Here is an 8,550-nt window from a genome sequence, read left to right on the forward strand (position 1 = left end):
GCGATGCGCCTTGGGGGGGGGCTACTTGGGAGTGGCCCCCCTCCTATAGTTGCCGTATGGAGTGGGCCCCCCCTCTTTCGGTTTTATTTGCACCTTAGACATGTAGGGTCCTTGGTAGGGGGGGTGCTTGGACATCACTGCAAGCAAGCAGCAGATGTCCTCCTGGCACCCTACCCGCCAATTTTAACCGCACCTTAGGCATTTAGGGCCCCTTGGTGTGGAGGGTGAGGGGACATCACTGTGAGTAATCAGGAGATGTCCCCTTAGTGCCCTACTCGCCAATTTTAACTGCACCCCCCCTTAGTACACACACCCCTCCCCCTTCAATATATACATTCAAACATAAACACACACACATGCACACAAACACCCTCTCAAACACCCATACACGCACACACATTTTACAAGGAAGGTGGGACCTGGGTCCATCTGTCCCCTACCCCTTCCCTGGTGGGGGGTGCGGGCCCCTTGGCGATGGCGGCCGTGTCCCTTGGGTGCCGGCTCCCTGGGCCCGGCGGTGCTCTCTCCGCGCGGTGGGGGGGTTCATATTACACCTGAGCCGGGGGTGTTCGTGTCCCTGGGGGGTGGGTCCTGGTCCTTGCCCCTGGGCGCTGGGCCCCGCCAAACTTCCAACATGGCCGAGCCTGGTCGGGCCATATTTATAACATCCCTTGTGGGCCGCCCTTTTTTCCCCGGGGTTCCCCCCTCCTGGGCGGGGGCGGCGGGCCCCTGCCTTGCTCCTACCTGGACCAACCGTGGGCCGGGTGGGTGGCTGCCTGGAGTGCGGAGCGGGTCTCCCTTGGGGGGTCCTGGCTCGTACCTGGGGTCGGGGCGGGGGGATGCCCGGAACTCCTGGGTGGTGGTGGGGTGCTCGTCTGGGGCTGTGGGCGTCCCTCTCCGGTGGGGCCCTGCGTTGGGCTCTTCCAGCGCGGCGGGGGGCTGCTTTCCTGGCTGGGCTGGGGCGGCGCTCTCTTTCCCTCTGCGCCTCCCTGCTCTCTGGCTCTGGGGGCCTCGCGGCGGTCCTGCTGGCCCTGGCCTGGGTGGCGGTCTTGGTCGCCCGGGGGGCGGTTGTTCCCTGCCTGTTCCCGTGTGGCGTTGGGGGAATTCCGGCTGCCGCTGCTGCTGCGGCGGGGGTATGGATGTGGGGGTGGCTGGGCGCTCCTCCTCCTTCTTTTCACATTCCACCATCCATTTTAGAAGAACATAAACACTCACCTGAGCACAGGTGTTAGCTCACCTTTGCACTAATAGTTTGCATGATTGAATGAATGAAAGATTTCACACTAGTTGGTTTAAAGGCATAGGTATGCGTTCGTGAACACTATCTGTTTTGTGTGCATGTTGACATGTGGACATTTTTGCGGCTAGCAGGTGTGTTGATAATATTTGAGTGTGTGTGAACAGGCCCCGCCCTTTTTGTACTACATTTGAACCGTACCGTAACGATAAACAACCAGTAAACCTGTCTGCTCTATGCTGCTTCATGGTCTTACCCCCCTTCCCCTCCTATTATCACCCTCCTACCCCCCCCTCTCTCTAACGTCCCTCTCTCTTCTTCCCTTCTTTCCTTTTCCGTCCGGTCCAACACCAAAGATTTTCAAACATGATTGAAATTAATAAAGTTTGGCCTCAATTACAAAAGGGGTTTATTCAGACATACCTTTGGTTTGTCTGAAGATTAATAACCCCTCTTGTTAAAATAAAATATGTCCAACACAAGAGGCCCTCAGCTCTCATCTGTTTGCCTAGCTGTTGGACAGGACAAGTTAAAAAAAAAAAAAAAAAAAAAAAAAAAAGGAAAAGGGCCTAATGGTCGACACTGGAGCCACCTCACACATCATTACCCTTGTGCTATCCCATGGGGTCCAGATGACCCGATCCTTACATTAACCTGTTCTCCCTACCGTGACAAAGGTGGATAAAGGTTGAGAAGATTTCATGTAATCCATGGACACCAGTGAAGATCACAAATCATTGAAGAAAAAAGGTTCAGAACACTGTCTAGTGGGTCTAGATGACCCAACTCCCAATGTTAAAGTGCCTAGGATAGCAAAAGGGTTAAGGATGTTGCCAAATTCAAGAGCTTTGACGAGAACTTCAAACCGGACACGCATGTTGTGGAACTAGCAGATGGAACTATGTGTAAGGGAGTTGCTCAGGAGCAACATTGTGTTAAGCATGTGTTAACCCACAAAGACGGTACCAATTATAACATTCATATACATGGCAAGTTGTACTATTTGCAAACTGAAGTTGAAAATAATTATAGATGTAACACCTGTCGCAATATGCAGACATGGCACAAGATATTAGGCCACTGCAACTATGAGGATATACTAAGGTTGCAAAATATGGTAGATGGGATGACTATTAAGGGCAGAACAGATAAGCTTGACCACGAATGTGAGGTGTGTATTCAGGGGAAATTTACACAAACACGAAATAGGAATCCTGATGAGAGAGCAACAGCCCCCCTGCAGATGGTACACACAGACTTAGCAGGACCAATAGCAAATGAGTCTATTGATGGGTACAAATATGCGCAGTCATTCACTGATGACTACTCCAGCACAGCATTTGCATCTTTTTTAACCCTTGTACTATCCTATGACCCCACCCTTCCATTGACATGTTCTCCCTACCATGACAAAGGTGGATAAAGGTGGAAAGATTTCATGTAATCCATGGACACCAGTGAAGATCACAAATCATTGAAGAAAAAAGGTTCAGAGCTCTGTCTAGTGGGTCTAGATGACCCAACTCCCAATGTTGAAGTGCCTAGGATAGCACAAGAGTTACAGCAAAAATAGATGGGTCAATATCACCATAAGGTGCCTTTGAGACTTCCCAATATCCCACCAAAAAATATGGGATTTTCCATTTAACTTCGCATTTATTGTGTTAGGTGGATGCGGTGCTGTCAGAAATGCATGTTGGTCAAGCTCCCACACTTTTTATAAATTAACTGCAAGCAGACAATGCACACACAAACAGTAAAAAATGTCAACCCTGTCATGGACGATTTCAGAGTAGATTAAATACATTGTAATTAGATCATGGATATAAAATTGATATTTTCAGAAAGCTACTTAGTCCCTTTGTCAAAACTGTGTATTAGCTAATAAGAAGAGTATTTAGATAGTAATTAAATTAGGGCAAACAATGTTGTTCCCATACACTGTAAACCCAAACGTTCAGAGTAATTAAATATAATGAGTAGCTAATACTCAAAATTAAAAAAAAACTCTTCTAACTCAATCATATGAAGTTTGTTCAACACATCCCCTGTTTTGAGTATATGTAACTAATAGTTTTTAATTTAAAATAAAATATGTTTAAATTAAGTAAATTAAACCTAAAAACATAATTCAAGTGTAATATATAGATTTAAGTATTGCAAACTGTAAACCCGAACGTTCAAAGTAATTAAATATAATGAGTAGCTAATACTCAAAGTTGTCAAAAAAGCTCTTCTAACTCAATCATATAAAGTTTGTTCAACACATCCCCTGTTTTGAGTATATGTAACTAATAATTTTTAATTTAAAATAAAATATGTTTAAATTAAGTAAATTAAACTTAAAACATAATTAAAGTGTAATATGTAGATTTAAGTATTGCATCATGGATTTCTTATCTCTCTTGTTTCAGGTGGATTAAACAATTCCTTGCCCCGCATGCTCTCAAATTTTTATTTTTATTTTTCTAAATATTGTAGCAACCTCCAGCCCCGCCTTCAGCCCCTAAGACTCATGGGAAGTGGGAAATCTTGGTGTGAAAACCATGAGTGAGAGGGCTGGAAGCAGAAGTGAGATCCATGCTGTTTGGCTGTTTACATGTTCAAATAAATGGAAGAAGTAGGCAGACGCGAAGGCTCCTTTGTACAACAAAAGATATTGTTTAATAAAATAATTCTTGTAAGAGTTAAACTTACGTATGAAAAGTACTTTCATTAGTTTTATTTAGGCATTGCACAGAAAGGAGTGAGTCATTAATATTGTTAGGCAGGTGTTCACAACATTTTGCTGTACAATCTAAAAAGAGGTTTTGGGCTGTAGTTGGAAAGATTAACTTTTTTCCATTGTTCTATCTTAATTATTTGGTTTGGTGAAAATAAATCATTGTTTTGGGTTCATTCAACTTAAAAATGACACATAGTTGTCTGATGTAGTTATTTCACTTTCAATCAACTTAATTGAATTAAGTTGGTGTAACTTTTGTGTAAATGCACCATGATATCATAACGTAAGGCAGCGCAAGGAATTATGGGATACCATTCTCTTTGCCAAACTGGGCAGATTGGGGTTTAAGTGTGCGTTTTTGTCCATGGTTTTTGTTGTGTAGCTGTTTTACTCTGTTTGAACTAGTAAATGAAACTGTTATTTTTATTTCTTTCTGAACCATAAGTTAGAGTTTGGTAGACGATGATGACCAACCCCGTAGAGCAAAAAACATGGTATGTCCCATTATTAAAGGCAGAGTTCGCAACACCTGAGCTCCTGTCTTGAACTATGAGACATTGCTGGGTCATTCATGTCTTTGATGTGAATAGTTCAAGGTCCAGTAGTTGAAACTTTAGAATAATGTGCCAATGTAAATTGTTGAAGCAAAATTTATAACATGTTTTTTCAATTAGACCAACTTATCAATTTGAGTTAAATTGCCATAAAAAACTGAGTTGCATGAACTCAATTCAATTAGGTGTTACCAACTGAAGTAATTCAATTAAGTTGGATCAACTTTTTTTCTTTTTAGAGTGTTTTAAGTTACCATTACTCTATTTTTTTAGGCAATCATTTGCCTAAAGAAAATAAGTTTTGAAAAGCATGGTTTTGAGTTTACTGACTCAAACAAATTGATTATCCCTGTACAAGAAGGTAACTAATCAATATCGAGTTCTGTTAAGATAAAATTGTTGTTTTTCCCTATTTTTTTAAGTTATGCAAACTTATTCCTGTGGCTTTAAAACTCAAAACTGCGAGTCATTGTAACTGATGACAATTAAGTTGTCTTAATGTGTAAATGTAGGTTATATTTAATGCCAATATTTGACTTGCACAAATTGACACTTTTAATTTAACTGTTATGAAGAAATACAAGTAGCACACAATTAAATCTTTTATGTTATGGAAAACTCAGACTTTTTAGTTAATCAACTCAAAAAAATTGTGGCAAATGATTGCCTTAATTTTTTTAAGTTCTGGTAACTTGTTCGGGTTTACAGTGTACAAAATCAGCAAGAATTGCACTTTCTTTTCTAAATAAAATCTAAGAACAAAGATATTTGGTGAAAATTTCAACCAAAACCACTTGGCCCATATGTATTAATAAAGGAATCACACAGATAGTTTTGCTAACTTGTAGAAATACATTGTTTATTTTCTTTGAATAGGAAAATGACAGGGTGGACAGTAGCACGGCAGGGTGGACCCTAGGCATGACAGGGTGGACACATTTTTAAAAGGTCGTTAAATTACCTCATTATGCAATTAATGAAAGAAAATCACTACCAGAATTCCCTTTCCCATGTAGGGTGAAATTATCAGGTGAACAGACTGGTTTTGATCCACTCTTCCTTTATGTCGAAAAACACCAGAAATTAGCCATTCGTGTGGCATTATTGAGATAACTTCTGAACATCAATGTGCACAGTGAAAGTCAAACATTCAACTGTAAAATTACAAGAAAAATGTTGTTTTAAGAGGAGAATGATTGGTTTGAAAAAACAACAAAAACAATATCACTGAGACACATCTCCAAGCAGTCTTTTATGGCAGCTATTGCAGGTACCTCAGTCTTGGATTCAATATCACTCTCTGGGACATAGAACAGCTCAACAGATGTCTCCAGGCTTTTCAGCTTTTCATACAAGCTCTGGGCATCAGGAATGTCTCCTCCATGGGCAACAATCCGGTCTGCTGACCTCTTGAGGGCTCCATCTACACCAGGGGGTGTCAAACTCATTTTCACTGAGGGCCACATCAGCATAGTGGCTGTTCTCAAAGGGCCAAATATAACTTATACATGTAACTAAATGTAATGAAAAATAAATGTAACTACTCCTTAATAACTCATTATTTATTTACTATAACTTTTTAAAGTGACAGTCACAGTTGCATAGAACAGAAACATGTTTGCTTGTTACTCCAGCATAAATCCTTTTACATTTGATTCTCTCAGGTTAGGTTATATGGACAGAGTTTAAGTCCTAATGTTTAGTTACCCAATCCGATATTTCAAGTCCTATTCCCCCTAGATATGAATAAATACACACCCAATGTAATTTTTTATTATAAGAAATTAAAAACTTTTATGCTCTTGAGGGCCACTAAAATGACATGGCGGGCCACATTTGGCCCCCGGGCCTTGAGTTTGACACATGTGATCTACACCATCTGGTGCACCCTTGCCATGACTAGCCTCAAATAAATTCCATGTTATTTGTTTGAACCCATACTTGTAGGGTTCTGTTGAGAGGTAGAAGAAATTTCCCTTTTGTCGATGCTGTGTTGCAGGCTTTTCGCTGTAAAAATGAAGTAATGCTAGCTAGTGGGTGACGTTCTCTCAGTATCTTCAGAACTGAATCAAGGTGGGCCCAGATGGCGACAGGGTCATGTATTCTGGAGAAGGTATGTGGTGCTTGTTCACCAGGGATGTAGAGCACTCCAGTGTGCAGACTGGCCTGCTTATGTGAGCCTCCAAAATGCACAGATTGTATTTCTTCACTGTACTTGCACGAGTAATTTTCTCTAAAATCTATATGCAAGAGGGAGCTATTGTGCTTCAAGCTGCTCCTGAGCTTCCTGTAGGCCTCACACTGCCATTTAATGTTGAAAACATGGCGCCTAAAATGGAGTAGCCTCTCCTGGAATTCTGTGGCGAACTCATACTCTGTAGTTGTTGTCTCCCTTTTCACTGTGATACTACCCAAAAGGGTCTGAGACGGCAAAAGGAGGGGTCTGAAATGTGGCCAATATGCTGAGAGAAAAATCTCATATGCAATTTCTTCAATGTATCGGTTAGCTGACAGCTGGTGGAGGACTTTGTGCACTGGAGCCAACGAAACTGCCTCCACCTGAACACCACCAAGACAAGGGAGATGGTGCTGGACTTCCGACGAACACCTGCTGAAGTCCAGCCCATCCTCATTGGTGGAGCAGAGGTGGAGATGGTGGATAACTACAAATACCTTGGAGTCCTCTTGGACAAGAAGCTGAACTGGTCGGTAAACACGGACTCCATATATAGGACGGGGCAGAGCAGGTTGTACTTTGTAAAAAGACTCGCCTCTTTTAATGTATGCTCAGATCTCCTTTTGATGTTTTATCAATCTATTGTTTTAAGTACCCTGTCCTATGCGGTGGTGTGTTGGGGGGGGTGCGCGAACAAAAAGGACATAAAAAAACTCAATCGTCTGATCAGGAGGGCAGGCTGTGTGGTGGGGCGGACCCTGGAGACAGTGGAGGTGGTGGCAGAGCGGAGGATGCTGTCCAAACTGGACAGCATCATGAAGAACACTGGTCATCCCTTACATGGACTCTTTAGTGACCAGAGGAGCGCATTCAGCGACCGCCTTCGCTCTCTGCCATGCTCCACAGAAAGACAAAGAAAGTCCTTTGCACCGAGTGCAATTAGACTGTTCAATGCCACAGGGAGGGGAAGGGGCATGAGGAGGAGTCACTAAACGGGCATCTACTTTTTACCACTTTTATGCTTTTACTTACTTTTATTTTGTTTTTAGTGAGTGCGATCATTTTATGATTTTATGACCATTTATTACTCAACTACTTTAAATTTCTATTGAATGTTTGTGTATTTGAGTAGCATCGGATGGATATGCAAGTTCCCTCGGGATTAATAAAGTACTCCATCTATCTGTCTATCTGTCTGTCTATCTGTCTGTCTGTCTGTCTGTCTGTCTGTCTGTCTGTCTGTCTGTCTGTCTATCTGTCTGTCTGTCTGTCTGTCTGTCTGTCTGTCTGTCTGTCTGTCTGTCTGTCTGTCTGTCTGTCTGTCTATCTAGCAACCTTTACTGTTATAAACCTTGTTTATTGTTATTCAATTCAATTCAATTGTGCTTTGTTAATTCCACAAGGGGAAATTTAAGTAATAAATGTCAGTAGGAGCTGTTGTAATATGTAACATTATTAGTTTGTTCCCATAAACTATCAAAATGTCTTTCCTGTCATGAACCATGTCCACCCTGTCAAAGAAGGTTTGCTGACAGGGTGGACAATGACGGGGTGGACGTTTTTGGTTAATGTTAGCATTTATTGAGCACATTGTGGATCTTCACTTAGCAACATGATTCAGTTAGCAAGTAGACTGTGTACTGTTTAACGTATATATTTTAAATTTAGGAAAGGCTTTTATATTAAATGATATTTCACCATGACAGGGTGGACATGTTAAGCTTGACAACATCTAACTACACACCTAATATGATTAAAATTACTAAACAAAAGTGTAAATATTTACTCTGCAACTAGCCACTGTTTCAGTCTCCAGTGAAGAAAGACAAAATGCTGGTTGTGATGTCACTCTAAACAT

This window comes from Oryzias latipes, chromosome 18, assembly GCF_053564925.1.
Source record: "Oryzias latipes strain Hd-rR chromosome 18, Olatipes_Hd-rR_3.1".
Classification (NCBI taxonomy): Eukaryota; Metazoa; Chordata; class Actinopteri; order Beloniformes; family Adrianichthyidae; genus Oryzias; species Oryzias latipes.